Source organism: Vidua macroura, chromosome 11, assembly GCF_024509145.1.
Source record: "Vidua macroura isolate BioBank_ID:100142 chromosome 11, ASM2450914v1, whole genome shotgun sequence".
Taxonomy (NCBI): Eukaryota; Metazoa; Chordata; class Aves; order Passeriformes; family Viduidae; genus Vidua; species Vidua macroura.
The window spans coordinates 232,274-251,096 of NC_071581.1; the positions used below are offsets into that span (position 1 = coordinate 232,274).

Sequence of the window (18,823 nt, forward strand, 5' to 3'; positions counted from 1 at the left end):
ATGGACCTGATGGCAGACACCGGAGCAGATGTTACCATCATCCCTCAGGCAGAGTGGCCGCGCGACTGGGAGTTAGTGTCCCCTTGTGGCACAATCTCCGGTGTGGGAGGAGCCGTCAATTCCCGTCGCAGTAAGCACCTCGTGTGTGTAGAGGGGCCGGAGGGTCAGATTGCCATGATTCGGCCTTTTGTTGTTACATCCAATATCAAATTACTAGGCAGGGACGTTTTGTCCCAATGGGGCGCCCGCCTCGACATCCCTAGCCCTGCGTGGGATTTTTAGTCTGGGCCACTGCGGAGCGCACCTCCCCACCGCTCAATTGGAAAACTGACACACCGGTGTGGGTGGGCCAGTGGCCCTTGCCAATCGAGAAACTTAAGGCGCTCAACGAACTTGTAGAGGAGCAGGTGCGCCTGGGGCATTTAATACCTTCCACCAGCCCCTGGAACACGCCTGTCTTTGTTATTAAAAAACCCGGCAAAGACAGGTGGCGCCTGCTCCAAGACCTACGCAGGGTTAACGATGTTATTGAGGATATGGGCCCCTTGCAACCAGGCCTTCCCTCTCCCTCTATGCTGCCCCGGGATTGGCAGATCGCAATCCTTGATATCAAGGATTGTTTCTTTAACATCCCGCTATACGCCGGAGATGCTCCCAGATTCGCATTCTCGGTTCCCTCTATCAACCGAGGTGAGTCATATAAACGATACCAATGGACCACTCTGCCCCAGGGATTGAAAAATTCCCCTGTGCTCTGCCAGACCTTTGTAGCGCAGGTCCTTTCCCCAATTCGCCGCCTCTTTCCGGAGGCCATTATTCTACACTACATGGACGACATTTTAATTTGTGCTGCCAGTTCTACCTGTTTACAAGCAGCTTTGGACAGGACAGTAAAAGCTATCAAGGATGCGGGCTTTCAGATCGCGGAGGACAAGATCCAACTGCCGTCCCCCTGGAAATACCTGGGCTTCTTGATCACGGGAAGGACCGTCGCGCCCCAGTCTCTTGTCATCAAAGACGACCACGGACCCTGCGGGATTTGCAGCAGCTCTGCGGTACCATCACCTGGATCCGACCTCTCCTGGGATTCACCACGGAGGAGCTGTCGCCACTCTTTCACCTGCTGAAAGGCGACGGCGACCTGGCATCCCCACGCCATCTCACCCCAGATGCCCGTGAGACCTTGGAGAGAGTCGCAGATGCTATCAAGTCCCGCCAGGCGCATCGGGTCGCGCGGTCCCTCCCAATCCAGTGTGCCATCCTCGGTAAGTCCCCAAACTTACACGCCCTGTTATTCCAGTGGGACGACAGCCAGAGGGACCCACTCCTTATCATCGAGTGGTTGTTCCTCCCCCACCAGCCCGCCAAGACAGTCACCACCTTTCCAGAATTAATATCAAAACTGATCATTAAGGCCCGCCAGCGCCTCCGGACCCTTGCAGGGTGTGACCCAACATGCATTTATTTACCTTTAAATTTGGATCAATTGGACTTCCTTCTACAAACAAATGGATTACAAATTTCGCTTGCTAGCTATCCTGGCCAGATTCTGATACACTATCCTAAACACAAATTGTTTAAAGACACCTTGTATTTGGCTCCAAAAATTTTCAAAAAACACCACTGAAAGGCGCTCTCGCGGTGTTCACTGATGGGTCGGGTAGATCCCACAAATCAGTGATCACTTGGAAGGACCCGGACAGTCAGAAGTGGGAGTCTGACATCCAAATAGTTCAGGGTTCCCCCCAGATCGCTGAACTTGCAGCGGTAGTGAGAGCTTTCAAAAAATTTCAACAACCGTTCAACCTGGTAACTGATTTGGCATATGTAGCCGGGATAGCAGAGCAGGCCGAACATGCCCTGCTCAAAGACATTCAGAATAAAATACTCTATAGCTTGCTCTCAGAATTAATTTGGCTGATCTCCCACTGAGAGCAACCTTATCATATTTTGCATGTTAGGTCACACACAGACCTGCCAGGAGATATCACTGAGGGCAACTGGAGAGCGGACACTCTGGCAATGTTAGCGCACACCAACTCAGCAAACCCAGCAGCCTTGACACCTTCCCTGCCAGATGTCCACATGCAGGCTAAGATGAGCCACGCCTTTTACCATCAGAATGCTCCAGCGCTATGCCGCCAGTTTAAGATCTCTAAGGAGCAGGCGCAAGCCATCTTAGCCACCTGCCCCAACTGCCAGTCCCATGCGTTACCATTGTTAGCGACGGGGGTTAACCCCCGGGGACTGGGGGCACTGGACATCTGGCAGACAGATGTCACCCATTTCCCCTCTTTTGGCCGGCTCAAATATATCCACGTGTCGGTGGACACGTTCTCGGGGGCAGTGTTCGCTTCCACCCATATGGGGGAAAAAACCAAAGACATAATGAAACACTTATACATGGCTTTCTCCACTCTGCGTGTCCCAAAAACCATCAAGACTGATAACGGACCAGGGTTCACGTCCAAACAGTTCATGGAGTTTGTGCAACTATGGGGCATTGATCATGTCACCAGAATTCCACACAACCCTACAGGGCAGTCAATCGTGGAACGGAAACACCAGGAAATTAAGAAATTGTTAGAACAACAGAATGATTCGGCCCCTACCACAAGCCCTGTAGAAAGGTTGTGCAAGGCTCTGTACGTTCTCAACTTCATGGAACTGTTCGGACCGCGAGCCAAACCCCCCAATCCTGTGCCATTTCCATAATAACACCAGGGCGCAGTTGAAGGAGAGACCTCCTGTGCTCGTGAAAGACCCTGAGTCAAAAGTCATCAAAGGCCCATACCCTCTAATAACGTGGGGGAGAGGGTATAAATGTGTTTCAACAGAACAGGGCCCCAGGTGGATCCCCGGCAAATTCATCAAGCCGTACAGAGAAGACACCGCTGCCGAGAGCCAACCCCCGGAACACTCCCCCGAGACGCCAGCACCAGCAAAAACCACCGTCGCGTGGAGCCGAAGAAAGAGGAAGAAGACTGCACCTGTTAACGCCGCCGTCAGAACCCTTATAACAAACAGACATTTCCCACCGGCTTGGACTGTTTACCCTCTAACTCCATCCCCTTCCATCCCTTACCCTTTCCTGTCCTACCACTTTCCTGTCCCACCCCTTTTTCCCTCATACCTGACACGATTAAATTTTCCTATTTTGATACTATTTTGATTTAAACGGGGGAGGAGGGGGATTCAAAGGGGCCATTGTCCTTATTTCCTTTATGTGTCTATTTATCAGACTTCGGGCCACCCAGAATGGCAGTCACAGCAGCCAGAGCACCCCGCAGTGACCAGCTTCCTGCAGCAGCACTCTTCACCATCTTGTGTCTCCACCTGGCAGGAAGCTGGATCGTACCGCAGCCCAAAGAGAACATCTGGGTCACGCTGGCAAAGTCCATCGGGCAAGAACAACTTTGCATGGCCATGGGAGGTGTAGACAACCCATTGTCTACATGCCTGGTGGGAATCCCCCTGTCGGAAAATGACTTTCCACTCACAGGGATGAAGCCCAACCCGGCGGACTCCTGGGTGGGTTGGATAAGGACACTACCACAGGCACCACAGGAACCCCAGGAATTAGATCTACTGGGGTCCACAAGGGCTCACTTTTGCATTAGATTTTATACTAAGGCCCCTCAAGGGAAAACAAATTATAACATCAAGGAAGTAACACCAACTAATAAAAAATACATCAACGAGTGGTGCAACTACACAAGCCCGGTACTGTCCAAGTCCTACCCATACCCTAAGGAGCTCCCTTGGGGTGTGTTTTTGATCTGTGGGGACAGGGTGTGGGCTGGGATCCCCTCTAAGATCAAAGGGGGTCCCTGTAGCCTTGGCAAGCTTACTACGCTGACCCCTAATAAGACACAAATTCTAGACTGGAAAAAGGAAAGTCAATCGGCACGCCAAAAGAGATCCTATGGAGAATTCGACCCAAATTGCGATTTGGAAATTTATGATTGGGGCAAAGGAAAGAGGGTCGCCGCATCCATTTTTCTACCGTGGTATGCGGCAGCAAAGGCCCTCGGTGAGATTTCTCACTTAGGGTGTTGGGTGAGTAAGCAGGCCAATGCTACCTCTGCCGCTTTATCAGATCTTTTGGCGGAAGAAGAGACCACCAGGCACGCCACTTTACAAAACAGAGCGGCCATCAACTTTCTGCTGCTCGCCCATGGCCACAGTTGCGAGGACTTTGAAGGGATGTGCTGCTTCAATTTGTCATCAAAGAGCACATCCATCCAAGCCAGCATCCAGCGGATCCAGGCGTTGGTGACGGACTTAAAAACTGAAACTGGGGCTGTGGACGCTGTGAACAAGATCTTTTCTCAATGGGGTGATCCTGGGTGGGCCATTCCGATTGTTAAAGGTTTAGTTTGGATTTTAATTATCATCTTCTTAATTTCTATTGCCTTAACCGTTTTTAAGAAAATGTTGTCCAGAACTGTGGGGAATGTATTTTTAATAAACCAAAAAGGGGGAGTGGTGGGAGGGGTCCCCGCTCTCCCTTGGGAGGCGGCTTCAGTGTAGAGAAGTTGTCAATTACCTGTTGCTCCCCTCCCCAGTGGAAACTGCCCATCAAAGTCTAACACATTCCCCAGTTCTGGAAAGTTCCCTTGTTCTGTTAACCCCATTGGACCCTGTTGACATGCCACTCCTCTCCTGTAACCCGATTGGTTCGTTGTATGTCACCCCATCCCGTCTCCTCCCCTTTACCCGTTACCCACTGGTTGATCTGTACCCTAGCCACTCCTATCCCTCTGCCCTTATATGCTCTGTCCCGCCTTTGTTCTGGGCTCCTGGAGCCAGTTCCCTCCGAGAGTGCTTGTGTTCCCTGCCTTCTCCTCCTGTTCCTGATCCTTTCCCGCAATAAAGCCTCTTGGATCCTACTGCTCGGGAGACGTCTCGTCACTCTCTGGTGGAGTTATCCAGGTTTCACCTACCCCTCCCTGCGGACCGGTCAGCCGCGGATCACTCCCCGGACTGGCTGGGAACCCAGGGAGCCCCCGGAGCCACTTTTTATTACAAAGTGGACCTTCAGTTCCACCTCACCGTGGGCAGGCACTATCCACCGGTACCGTTTCAGCCTGGCAATTAAAGAGGAGGCTTACAGACGCTGCTGAGGAGCAAACGAAACAAGGAGGGTGCACTCGCCATCCCACGGAGGCACTGGCACGGGGTCGCTGTGGAGCTGGGGATGATGGACCTTGTTTGGCAAGAGGACCAAGAAGGAGAGGCATCGCCTCCTCCTGTGCAGCTCACCTGAGGAATTCTGTGGGGACTGAGGCACTTTCCAGTGTACCTTTGGATCCTGTTGCAGAGGAATCCCGGGGACTTTCTGTTCTCCGTGTGGAGATCTGCTTCTCCTTTGCAGAGCTGTCTCTGCTGGCTGCTTTACCTGTCTTTGGTCGGCCCTCGGCAGAACTGCCCTCCACATCAGGGGCCTTGGCCTAAGGGGAGAGAGAAAAGGGAGGGAGAGGTGAGCCCTGAGACATCCCTATCCTGGAAAGCAAACTGGGGGTTTGTTCACCAACGGAAGAGAGCATAAATAAATAAGTCCACCTGCCCATGGACTTGGTCTTCCTTGTTGGTGTTTGTTTTGCCTAGGACACTCCCCCTCACTCAGACCCTCTCCTCAAAGGAAGTTGATGGTTTTAAGTGATTTTTTTCCCCTCTTGTCTTACAGAACTGCTCTGTCTCCAGCAGAGCTGTCTCTTTTGTCCCATCCCTGACAGAAAGGAGACCTGCAGACACAGGGCCCCATCACATCTTCACTACCTCTCCACCATGATCCTTTTCCATCCAACCTGTCCCCCATGTCCCCATCTAGCCTGGTCCCTGCCCTGGCACCACTGGAGCACCCACCAGACTGTCTTCCACAGCAGCACCTCCCGGTGCCACAATGGCGAAGGGCTCCACGCGCTCTGCAGAGGCCAGCCGCTCCTCTGGGTACTCGACTATGGAGAGCACAGCAGCAGGGGGCAGGGGAGGCCCGTCGGGATGCAGTCCCACATGTTGCAGCACCTAAAACAGAAGAGAAAACCCTGCTTATACTTCTGTCACCTTCATCCTCACAACTCCTTCTTTAAAGGCACTGAGCTTCTGACAAGGGGGTTTTTAATTTACATGAAGTACAAGTGCTTTGTTATGCCCAGTGGGGTGAGCAAGCTCCAGAGCAGAGTCAAGAGCTACAAGCAGGACCGGGAGAGAAACCTCCCAAGTGACTCAGCTGAAGAAAACAATGGCTGTGAGCTGCCCTGTCCTGGGGCCGTTTATGACTTCCAGGCTGGGAAACTCTGAACAGATGGGATACTTGTACACAGAGCACTCCCACTTCCTGCCCATCTGAGGGATGGTGATAACTTCCCCATCCACACAGATGATACAGAGTCATTGTGGAACATCATCAGGGACCTGGACAAGGCTCTGTGCCATTATCACACAATGCTCCAGGGCCCAAGACCACGACAAGCTCAAGATCTGAGCCTCGCAGGGTGTTACCTCGTCTTCCGTTGGCAGCGTCCCATCCCTCAGGATCTCCCTGATCGTGGCCTTTGGATCTGAGACCTGGATGTCCAGGCACGGCACCCCGACATGCTCGTCTCTGACTGCCCCCTCTGCAACTTTGCTTTCCATCTCCAGCTGAGATGACTGAAGACTCCTTCAGTCTCCACTTTTTTGTTCAGGCTTCTCCACCTTCTCCTCAGGCTTATTGGTCTTCTGACCTTTCTTTACAGGTGAAGACTGGGAGTTGTTTTCCTTTGGGATCACAGGTAACTGCATGGTACCCTGAACCCTGTCCCAGCAGGAGGAAAGCTCTGCAACATTCTGCTGTGATGACTCATAGATCTGAAACCTCAGGATCAAATTCTCCATCTCAGATAGGTCCTCTGGGATTTTGGTTTCCCCCTTCTTTGGGGCCTTTGGTTTCCCCTTCTGTGGGGCTTTGGGTTCCCCCTTCTCTGGGATTATGATTTTGCTCATCCTCGGGGCTTTGTATTTCCACTTCTCTGGGATTTTGGTTTCCTTCCTCTCTGGGGGTTTGGTTTCCTCCCTCTCTGGGGGTTTGGTTTCCTTCTTTTCTGGGATTTTGCTTTCCTTCTTCTCTGGGATTTTGGTTTTCCCCTTCTCTGGTTTTGGAGGTTGCTTCCCCACAGAGACACCTTTCTTTTCCTTCTTCCGCTTCTCTTCCTCCTTCTGCCTCTCTTCTTCCTTCCACCTCTCTTCCTCCTCTAAGGCTTTTGCCTCCTCCTCAAGCTTTTGAGCCAGCTGCTTCAGTTGCCTTCAGCAAACAAAATAGAAAACATGACTGAGAGTCACCACCAGACACTCGGGCTCACTAGCCCTCGCTGGCCCTGCACTTCATTCCTTGACCCTGAGGCCAGGCAGAACCGTGAGACCATTTCCCTGAATTTTCCTCAACCCACAGAGGTTGGGAACATCCCAAGTGAGGGGATTGGTGGAAGGGGACCTCCAGGACCAGCCAAACCTAAGCCTTGCCATCATAAGGTCTTGACTGTGCAACCTCCCTCTTAAGGCACAGCCAGACACCTCCAGCCCACTGCCAAAGGCTGATCCACCAGCTCTCTGCGCTGATGCCTGAAAATGCCCTTTGTCTCTTTGATTTCCCAGTTTAAAGCAGATCACAAATTGCTAACGTCTGCTTATCCCTCCTACAATTCTTACTCAGCTCATTCAGCCCCCTTCTCCCTGGGCATAGCCTGCTCCTTAATGAGACCAATCCTATCAGTCAGAAAGCAAAGGCTGCAGAAACTCCTCTCCTGCAAGACAGGCTCTTGTCAGCCAGATTTCCTGCTGGAACCTGCTGTGACTGAGGCAAACTAGTGCTGTCTGCCATGGAAGCTATTTGAAGCAGCTCCCTCCGTCTCCTCTCCATGAAACCAACTTCAGCCTGGGCTGAAGGAAGTCCTGATACACAGGCTTGCTTCAAGCAGCCTCCCCTCCCAGCTGCACACTTTGCCTGAGCTGGGCTGCCTTGCTGGAGCAGAGCTTCTCCTGTGCTTGCCTACTGCTGCAGCTGAAGGGGAGCCTGAAGGACGTGAGCTTTTATGGGTGGTGTCCCACCATAAGGAGAACCCTGGCAGATCGGCATTGCAAGGACTTCATCTGTGGCAGGACCAGGATCCAAACCAAGGTTTGGTCTGTGCCCCACACCTGCCCATACCACAGTCCCACTGTTTTGGTGAAGGGAGATGATGAAGAAGGTGCCAATCGACATCATGGACTTAAAGACACTTCTGCAGGCAGTGCCAAGGCAAGCCCAGAGCCCAGGTCCCTGCAGGCAGCATCTAAGCCAGGAGGGCTCACCACTAAAATAGAGAAGAAGGAACTTCTTCTCAACAGAAGAAGGTCCTTCTTCTCTTGGGAGCCAGGGAGCTAAGAGTGGCCATCCCTGTGTTGCTTCTGGCCTTTGCTATCCAACACCTCTGAGCTCAGAGTCCTTGGAGCAGGGAAGCCCTCCAGGGACAATGACCCACGGAAGAGCAGTAACCCATGGAAGGCTTACTCACCTCTTCCTCCGTATGCGCACCCATTCCAGGAATATTTTATCCACTTCTGCTTTCTTCTCCTCAGGGAGGGCGTCATACTCATCCTCAGTCATTTGCAATAAAAGTTTTCTCTTCCTCTCAATAGCTTTTTCCCACTGCAGTTCTTTATCACAAACCAGAGGAGAAACCATGAGTGACTGCAAACAGACCTGGGTGCTCTGGGTCAGCTGCAAGGATTCACAGCTTTTCCTGACCCAGCCTGTCATACCAGGAGATATTGGGGAGCTCATATCCCTGCTCCAAAATTCAGACAATCCCCCAAACTATGGCCAGGCAGTGAGGTCCTGGGCTTTGCCTGGCTTAAGTGCAACAAGGCTGAGGAGAGTTGTTTGTCACTGAGCTACAGTAGCTTGCACTTGTGCCCAAGCTTTTATGTCAGACATTAAGGTGAGTCTTAAAACCTCCGATCTCCTGCAACTCTGAGAGGAGTGCTGGTTACACTGAGGCAGAAGGTGGAAAGATTAATAAAAACATTTCTTACAAGCTCTGCTGCAAACCCAGATACACAGAGATAAGGTTGAGGGCTTGAGAAAGAAGATTTGAGAGGGATGGAGATATCTCACCTTTCTTCTCTCTTTCAGCTTCCTTCCTCTCTCTTTCAGCTTCAACCCTGGCTTTCCAAACAGCATAATCCTGATGCAGGTTCAATATGAAGATATGACGACGATTTTTGACAGCTTTGAGTACACAGAGAAGAGAAGATTCCAGGCTGCTTGCAAAGAGGCTTTCCAAGCCATCAAAGACCACTCCCTTGTAGCAGTCTTTACACTGTGTATAAAGGGAAGAGCAAGTCAGCCATTGCACGCGGGGGGCTCGCAGCTGCACCGTAAACCCAGATGTCACCAGCTATCCTTGTTCCAAGAGCAGCTTGGATCTGTCCTTAGGCTCTGCCAACTAAGGTCAGCTGCAACTTGCCCCAGGGCTCCCTGCACACAGTCCAGGATCCTCCAGCAGCACGTACAGACCTCCTCCTCTCCGAGTTGTACGCCAGTGCTGTCTCTCCGGAGCAGGAATGTCTCCTTTTCCCCCACCCCACACACCTTCAGCCTCTCACTGAGGATGTCCACCAGCAGGTCCTCGGGCAGCACACAGCTCAAGCAGTTCAGCTCTTCCCCATGACTGCTGCTGATGTTCAGCTGCTGCGGCGCAGGAGCAGTGGAAACTGTGAACTGCAATGTGAACCATTGTAAGGAAAAGAAACCACGGTGGAAAGCCCTGAACAACTCCCACTGCTGGGCTTGGAGCTGGGGCTCCTCCCTGGTGGAAACTAGAACAACCCTGCAGTGCAGGCTGCGGGCTCCAGGGGATGGTCCTGGAGGGCCCATGCCTTGGGCAGCAGACAATGCCTTGGGCTTGCAAGCCCCCAGTGCAGCCTCCCAGCACTTTGCTCACTGCCTGCAGCCACACTAGCCAGGACTGCACTTTGCCAGCAAACCATTGAGAGCCAGTGGAGCTGTCTGCCAGAGCACATTCCCAGCCCAAGTCACGGCACTATGGACCCACATACCAGGCCCTGGCTGGCACAGAGCCTCCACTGTAAGCAGCCCCTGCCCATCTCAAAGACAATGCAAAGGTCCCAGACATCAACCAGGGCAGATCATGTTTACCTTGGTGTCCTTTTTGTCGAGTTTGCTGCCTGGCTCCTTCTTCTTTTGTGCTGAAGGGGTCTTGCCTTTGGCATCCTTCTTGTTGATTTTTTCCCCAGAGGCTTCTTTATTCTTGGTCAGAGACTTTTCACCTGCACAGGGGACAGATGGCTCAGAGGGGCTTTGGAAAGCAAGCAGGCACCTTTCACTGCAATGGGCACAACCAGACTTTTCCCCAGTCTGCTGGGCACTGGGAGCACTGTTTCCCAGAAGCAGCTCCTTCCCTTCTTCTCTTACCAGCAGGTAAAGCACACCATCCCATATTTGATTTTAAAGCCAGCGCTGTGTCCCTCCTAACAACTGTGCACGCAGGCGACGCTGCTCGCACAGCAGTTCCCCTGCGGATCGAGCCAAAGATTCGTCCTCCAGGAGCATTGTTGCCATAAACTGCACCCATCCTGCATTCTCATGTGGAGACCTGCAGCCCTGCCCCACTTGCATCACCTGTCTCCACTGAAGCTAAATCCTCCTGTGGGAAAAGCCCAGCTGGGACCCAGACTCTTCTCCCTTCCACCAGCTCCCAACCCAGCCAGGTTCAAAACTGAGCAATGCAAAACTTCCCCCTGCACCGAGCCAGGTCTGGCCTCACCCTGCAGAGCTCAGGGTACCAACTGCCCAGGAAGTTTCGTAGAAGTCTCCAGTCTCACATAGAGAACAGCCCAACATGCAGGAGCTGTGTAACCTGACAGTGGGCATAGGTAAATCTCTGGAGAAAAGAGCTCATCTGGAGCATGTCTCTCATTGGAAATTCCTCTGGGAGGCTGTCCTTCCCTTCCTCTCGTTTTCGAGGTTACACTCATAGTCAGTCCTCTTGTGCTTAATGAGCCACTTCAGAAGGTTTTTTCCTTGTGCATGAGGAGCAAGCTCAATTCAGCTTTGAGGAAATATAAAATATTTGGGAAGGAGACAGGCATGCTTCACCACCCCTAGAAAAACGAACATGTGCCCAGAATGGCAGCAAAGGGGGCTCTAAAAGAACCTCTGACTGAGCCCTTCCAATTGATTTCCTTTTTTTGTTTTGTTAGGCTAGCCAGTGATGCACTTCAGCCATGTTCCCCTAAGAGACCCAAGGACTGAAAAACTGCTGCTCTGAGTAAGCAGAAGTGGACAGTCATGGTGGGTTTCTCAAGCACTGGCTCTGGGTCCTTGCCAGCATTACCTTTGTCTTTGTCTTTTGTCTCCATGGCAGCCTTGGTGCAGAGCTCCCGGGCACAGAGCCCTGCTGGGCTCCCATCGTTGGCCATGGCCTCTTTCACCACGGTGTCAATGGACACGTAAGCAGCATCATAATACTGACACAGGCCTGCTGCTATCTCTGTCTTTCCTGAGAGAGAGAGGGGGACTGCTTGGTGACACTGGCACAGGAGGCACTACAGGGACTACAGGCCCTGGAAAAATCTCCAACAAGATTTCAAAGTTAAAAGGGCAGTGGGACAGCAAGTGTCCCTCCAGGGGAGGCCATGGGGGAGGCAGCTGCAGCGTGGGTACAAGCTCTGAAGTCTAGAGCCAAGAGGATCATCTCCATGTCCTGTTCAGCTGAGGAGTTTGCCTTAAGCACCATGGCCCACCAGGATGCGTTCCTCCTGCTTGCCCCTCTCCCTGCAGCCCTGGGATGCAGCTGACATACCTGTCCGGGGTGGCCCATGGAGGATGACAACAATCCCTCTGTGCTGCTGCGCTTCACGCCTCTCTGAAGACGGGTCAATGCCCAGGTGGCGCATGACAGCCCGAGAGATGGGACTGCCAGTCACTTTCAGCATGGACTCAGGACAGAATGTGAGAGTCCTGCGATGTGCTGCAGTGCAAACCAGGGGGAAAAGTCAGCCTCCTGCCGACATTTGATCCTCACCATCCTCCCCATCTCCTCAGATCCCAGGAAAGGAGACTTGGTGAAAGCAAGATGAGCTTGTTCTTTTGTTGCTAGGAAGGTGCAAATATAAAAGAGCCAGTGATATTAGACCTAGTCCTGCTGGCTGAGGAACTGCTCCAGTCCTAGTCTTTGTGGCTAAGGGACACAAGGGAATATCCTGATTATTTCCCCAGTCTATAGCAGGCAGATAGGAGCTTGCTTTGTCTACACTCAGGGTTGGTAGAGGATGCCACAGCCCTTCAGCCAAGAGTTCCTCCACCAAGCTGGGGAACAGGCAGCTGCTAAAAGCATGGGCTTGCCCTGGAGAGCAAGGTGACAGAGAGTTCAGGGTGTATGGGCTGGAGTCCCAGCTGTGACCACAGTCAAAACAGACACCGCCAAACCCTCACTGTTTTTCTGACCTGGTGCTGCCTTGCCCTTGGCCTTGGCCTCAGCCTCAGCCCTGGCCTTGGCCTCTGCCATGGCCTTCAGCTCTGCCTGTTGAGCCTTCGGCCTCCTCTGTGCTTCATGGTCCTCCAGCACCTCTGGGGGCAGCGTCTCACCCACGGCACGTGGAGGCATAAAAAACCACTTTTGATACTCGGACCCCACTGCCATCCGCAGGATCTGTGTGTGTAGGGAAGAGAAGCCATATGCAAGATTCCTTTTCTTGCCTTTCATCACACAGACTCAACAAACCCATTTTCTGTCTCCTCCCTTCCTCCCAACAACATGAACTCTTTAGTTTAGGTCCTCCCACAGCATGTCAGCAGAGTTGGCTTTGCCCTGGGATTGCCTCCATCTCCCTGGCACAAGCCTGGGAATGCTGCAGTGCTGTGAAGCTTGGGCAGCATGCACGTGGGGACCAGATCTGCCTTCTCACCTTCTCCTCCTCAAGGTACTGCTCATCAAAATCCAGGGAGTAAAACTCAATGGGGAAGTTGCATGGGTTCTTCACCACCACTGTGGCCTCCAGCCCATCACTGTCCACCAGCATCCATCCCATCTTTAGTGCTGGGGGGCTGAACTCCAACCGTGGCTCCAGACCTTCTCCTGAGAGGTGCAGCTTTAAGTGACTGCTGCTCCCACAAATGTTAAGCTCCAGCTCATTCCTGTAAGAGCTCTGAAAAGAGGAAAGTGCAGAAAACACATCCATGAAGTCCCAGGTGACAGGACCCCAAATACCACAATGCTTGCCCCAAGGTCAGGGTGTTATCAGTCCCTCCAAGGTGAATGGAAACCAGATATTTACTTCTGCTAGGGACTACAGCATCTGTAGTAGTCTGGGTCTGAGTAACTGGGATGAATCCTGGTGTGCACTGTAACTGGGTATTTGGTAGCAGATGGATGTACGACGGACTGTCAGGTGTTTTCACCTGGTCACGCAGGAGTGCAACGCTCATGGGAAGGGCCCTCGGGGTTACAGTGTCCAGACACAGTCCTGGCACTGCTGCATCAGGCAAACACCAGCTCCAGGAGAGAGGCAAATGAGCTCTCGCTGGCTAGAAATAAGGCTCATCTTCTCTGCTTAGTGCTCGGCTCTGGTCAAAGCCAGACAGAAGATGGTTACATCTCTTGAGCAATTAAAAGATCCCTGGGACTGTTTGTGGGCACAGAAGCACTTGTGTCCATGCTGGTACACACTGCCAGTTTCCGAGACCCAGCGGTCACAGGTAAACTACTTTTGGGAATGCTCCATCCTTTAAGTTGAATCTCCAGCTGCATGGCAATGTGCAGGCAGGCCAGAGCCCCAGGGACTGCTGGCAGCACACCACTATAGGAGACTGTCCTGCCATGCCCAGGAAGGTGTGTGGTGGCTGTTTTGTCTGTCAGTCCTGCAGCAGGATGAGCCCAGACTGGCCATTCCAGGATTATCCTCTGTGAGTGGGCAGCTGCTCTGCACCGAGTGTTGCAGCTGCAAACACAGCCAGGCAAGGGGGAGGCTGAGGGGAGCTGGACACATCCCCCCCATGTGCTGAGGGGCAGCCTCAGAGCCCTGGTGCTCTCTGTACAAGCTCCCTGCGGGCATTTCAAGCACATCTCATGGGAGTGCTCTGTGTGCTGAACTGAGCCACGCAGAGTACGGGGCTTGCAGAAAGCTCCCTGTGAAGGCAGAGCTCATACCACCTCTGCACCTCTGCACCACACTCTCAGGCCCTCATTTCCAGATAGCCAGACAGGCTTCCTGGGCTGACACCTGCCAATCTCACCTCCGCCTCGGGTGTAAACTGGATTTGCAAGTTCTGCCACTTTCCTGCACCAAGGGTTCCTTTGGAGGGCGTCACTTCAAAGGGACAGGGCTCATCCTCCAGCGCCTGCCGCTTCTGACGTACTGTCATGTATTTGAGGTGATTGTTCTGGGCACAGAAACCAATTGTGTGAGGTCTCCTCGTGCTCTGAGACACTGCTACGGTGCTGAGAGCACCCACAGCCAAACCAAGTGTGGCCCCAAAGCCCAGAGCTGGAGGGAAGCCCTGTAGACAGGGCAAGCAGATAGGGAACTACTGTTGTCAGAGGAGGAGGAATGGGTGAAGATGGCAGAAAAGCAAAGCATCAGCTAATGGAACAGGTCCAGGCAAACCAGCCTTGATCCAGACCCTCATAAGCTTCCTCAAACACGCTGTAGACCCAAGTGCTCAGGCAGCCACAGGACCAGAAAGGGCAAGAGTCACAAAGAAAACCCAACCAAGAAGTTACGTGTTCAACATCGCCTGTGCTTTACCTTCGGAACACGCTCGATGGACCATTTGCAGGCTACTCGGAACCAGTTGTAGAGTCGGATGGTCTCGACCTGGCACTGCCCAACAAGGATGTCAGAGAAGTGCAGTCTCTTCTTGGAGAGGTCGAGCGACATTTCAGACACAGTGGCACGGAGGCGGATGTTATACGTGGGGCCTTTTGTCACCTGGAGAAGGACAGAGAATTCAGTGGAGGGTGCAGGTGACATCTGCTGCTGTGCCCAGCCTGCTGCCTGTCCCAAGAGTTGTGGTACCTTTATGGGCAGCAGCACATCCACGTCACCCTGTGGCTGGTGGGCACTTTCAAAGCGCACTTCAAACGCCACGGTGTGGTTGGGGGGCAGGTCCTCCATCTTGTTCAGGTCCACACTGAAACCTTGAACAGATGAACACAAAGCAGCTGAGATAGACACGAAACACAAAATGTGCATAAGCACGTTAAAGCCTTACAGGTGTCCTGGCTGAGAGGTCTGGGGAAAGCCCCACGCCGTGCTGTGACCTGGACAAAAACTTAAGAGTGCTCCTGAACACCCCTCAGACACAGTGAGCACAGTGTGATGGAAGCGCAGCCTTGCCTCAAGGCCTCTTATGGAAGCCTCTTTTGATCCACCTGAGGATCTCACAGGCTGTTTCCTCAATAAAGGCTGAATACAGGAGCTGTGACAGTGTGAACTCCAAACAAAGCACTTCCAAAACACAGCAGACCCCACTGGTTGGCAAAACAAGCCCACAGAGTGCCCAAAGAAACTTGATGCTCGTGGGAGCCAAGGGCAGAAGATGCTGAGAGGTGACCAGGGTGATGAGCCCATCTGGCCCCTGCACAGAAGCATTAGGGCAGTCACAGGCAGACCAGGTCCCTGGGCATGGCTGGCCAGGAGAGTTCTGCCTCTAAAGCTCCCAGCAGGGGCACTGAGAAGAAAAAGCTCAGAAACCTCCCCAGGTTCAGTGGCTTCAGCTAATCTGTCTGAGACACCGCCTTCAAGGCCACAGGAAGTGTCTCCAGCACTGCTTACCTGTGTCCCGCAGGACAGACACATTGACCTGGAAGGACACATAGATCTGCCCAGGGTTGGTGATCTTCAGAGTGTGTGTCTCAGTGTAACCCTTCAGGACAGGGCCCATGTCCAGGACATACTCGAGCAGGTTAACTCTGCAAGGAGGAGTAAGGACAGTCCTTAAACCACAGTCCTTAAGCATGGCTACATGTCCAAGTGGACAGAGGATACAAATGCAGTGACAATTTCTTTATTCACTGCTGTAAAATCTCAGCTCAAGCCCATGAAACCCATGGCCTGACCACCTGGCAATGACTTTGGGAAGTCAGGAGGAGTGCAGGTCCTAGGTTTTATCAGCTACTGATGGTACCAGAAAATACAATTAGTTTAAAATGGACATTGGCCACAGCTCCTCTGCCATGAAAAGCCAGTATGAGTCCACTGGGCCTCCACTGGTCTCAGTGGAACTGCCTAGCCTGGTGTACAGCCTGAGCGTGAAATTGCTCTGGGGTCTAGGAATAAGGTTTGCCTGCACAGGAAATCTTCATTGCTCTGCAACCAGATCACATGATCTGTTCTGCAGAGCATCTTCTTCCTGAATTGAAGCCTCCCGTGCTTGTGCTGCATCATGATGGTGCAAAGGGAGGGACCAAGTCACCTAGATAAGCCCTGCCACCCCACCAGGATTCAAACCATCTGATTTTGGGTTTCAAAGGGGTTTCTGACATGTGCAGTTCCCTTCTCCTTTTGTTTAGTGTGTTCTGTTAGTTGGAACCAAGACATCAGCTGGGAGTTGTCTCTTTCAGAGCTAGTCAGCAGGAACAGAATTTATGCTGTCTGGAAGGGCTTGAAGGTCTGCACTGGCTCCCCCAGCTCCAGGGACAGAGCCCCACAGCTGTGGGGAGCTGAGCAGTTCAAAGCTCAGCGTGGTGCTGGGGAAGGGAGGACACTCTGCCGCTCCCATGTAGCGTGTCACAGCCGCCGGGACCAGACCCTTTCTGCAGTCCAGGCTATTCCCAGCTCTGCAGACACAAGGAGCTCTCAGGAGAAGGGGGCATGGCTGGGTGCTCCCCACGGGGCACCTGGAGATGGGGCTGGAAGGCCCTACTCACTTGACAAGACGCTGGCACAGCTCCTTCTCAGGGAACCTGCTCTTCAGGGCATGGGATGGGAGCTTTTTCTGCAGCTCCAGAGAAGGCTTCTTTATCAGCATCCTCATCATCTCTATCTGCAGCTGAGTGTTTGACTGAGGAAAGGGAAGACAGTGGTGGGTTAGCAAAGGTCCTTCCCAAGGCCCAGCTTGCACCTGAGAAAGGATCCCACCCTGCTCTCGTTGAGAGGGGGTGTGGGGTCCTCCCGTCTGGCTGCTCAGTGTCTGTGACACCTCCTGCTCTCTTTAGGCAGGACTTCATCTCCAGGGAAGTAACTCCAGCATCTTTGCCTGCCCAGACACTGTTAGCAAAGCTGATCTGGCCAGGCAGACAGACCAGCCAGGAACCTTCCAGAGCTCCAGATACTTGCCTGCCCCCAGCCAGTACCGAGGCAGCTTGGACAAAAACTGTCTGGAAAGGGAACCAGAAGAAGCTGGTGCCTCTTGGAGATGAGCACTGCCAGCACAGCCCCAGGGCACAATCAGGCAGCCGCTGTTTGGGTCTGTAAATCTGGCAGGGCTTGGGTTGGGACCAACAAACTCCCCAGCAATGACATGCATCTCCTTGAAAGCACCATCAACTCCATCCCTGGAGCATGGCTTTCAGGACCTCTCCCTAGGGTAGCCAGGAAGCTGGTGCAGCCCCAGAAGAGACCATGAGCAGAGTGGCAGCCCTAGGGGCAATGCTGGAGTGACACAGCTTGTCACCGACAGGTTGTCGGTGGGCAGGGAGGTCCCAGGTGCCATCAGGGCACCGGGGAGCTGCTGTGGGCTACCAGGGGCTCAGGTGATATGGGGAGGGTGGCATGTGCTAAACGGGGCTGCAGCTGTTCTTACTACAATGCCAGAACGAGGGATGTGGGGCTTCAGGCCCTGAGTCTTCGGATCCCGAGTCTTCGAGGTCTGACTCTTAGTGATCTCATCTTTTTCATTTCCTGAAGGAAGAAAACATCCACAAAGAGAAGTGTGAGCAAAGTGCCAGTCCCATTTAAGCTGGGAAGTCCCCGCCTCCCAACACTGGTTTCTTCCAGAAAGAAATCCCTCAAGCCATCTATGGAAACTGGATGCTGCTGTTCCTCTCTGAATCTCATCCCCTGCAATGTCACACAAATCCAACCCTGCCAGAAGCCCTGCCAGCCTCTCTTACAGCTTTCCCAAGCCTTTCAGTCTAGCCATCATCCTTCAGGACCCTGCCAGATGTGCTGGCAAGCTCTGCAGGATGGTTCCTGGGACAAAGCCCACATGGGATCCTCTGCTCAGGACTCATGAAGCAACCAGAGGGCTTGACTTGGTCTGGGAGTCCTGCAACCCTCCAGGCTCGGTGGAGGTTGGCATGAGCTGCCCTATGGGCATATGGTAGGGAACAAAACCAGAGGGGCCCTTTCTGGGGGCAGACAGGCTGTGCTCACCTTTGATGTTCCAGGGCAGGTTCACCCTGATCATGGGAAAGGACGCTTCTCCTTTCAGGCAGATATTTTCTGGGTCCAGGTCACCCACTTTAAGCTGGTAAGTCCTGCTGAAGGCTTCTGGTAATCCCGGCATGTAAGAGAATTTCAGCACTTGCTTCTCGCCATGTGCAATGGAGCCCTGCAGGGACAGGAGAAGAGGGAGGGAATGCACCAGTGTTTGATGGGGGATGGCTCAGGGGACAGACAGGCTGAGGAGACAGGTTCTCATCTAGAAGAAACCATCAGACCACTTCACCTTTGTGATAAACATATTACAGTGTTGGCTTTCACAATTGTTAAATACCGTGTGTTCTATAATGCTGACTTTTGTAAAAGAAGTTTTACTAAAGTTGAGAGTTCTTTTAATGAGAACGTTGTGTTGTGATACCAGTGTTGGTGAAGAGTTGATGTAGTATTAACATTT

At 52.8% G+C, this 18,823-nt stretch overlaps 1 pseudogene; it reads right to left on the bottom strand.

Annotated features, from left to right (window-relative positions):
• Nucleotides 1–18,823, bottom strand: part of LOC128812976 (hydrocephalus-inducing protein-like) — a 79,041-nt pseudogene that overhangs the window by 19,016 nt on the left and 41,202 nt on the right.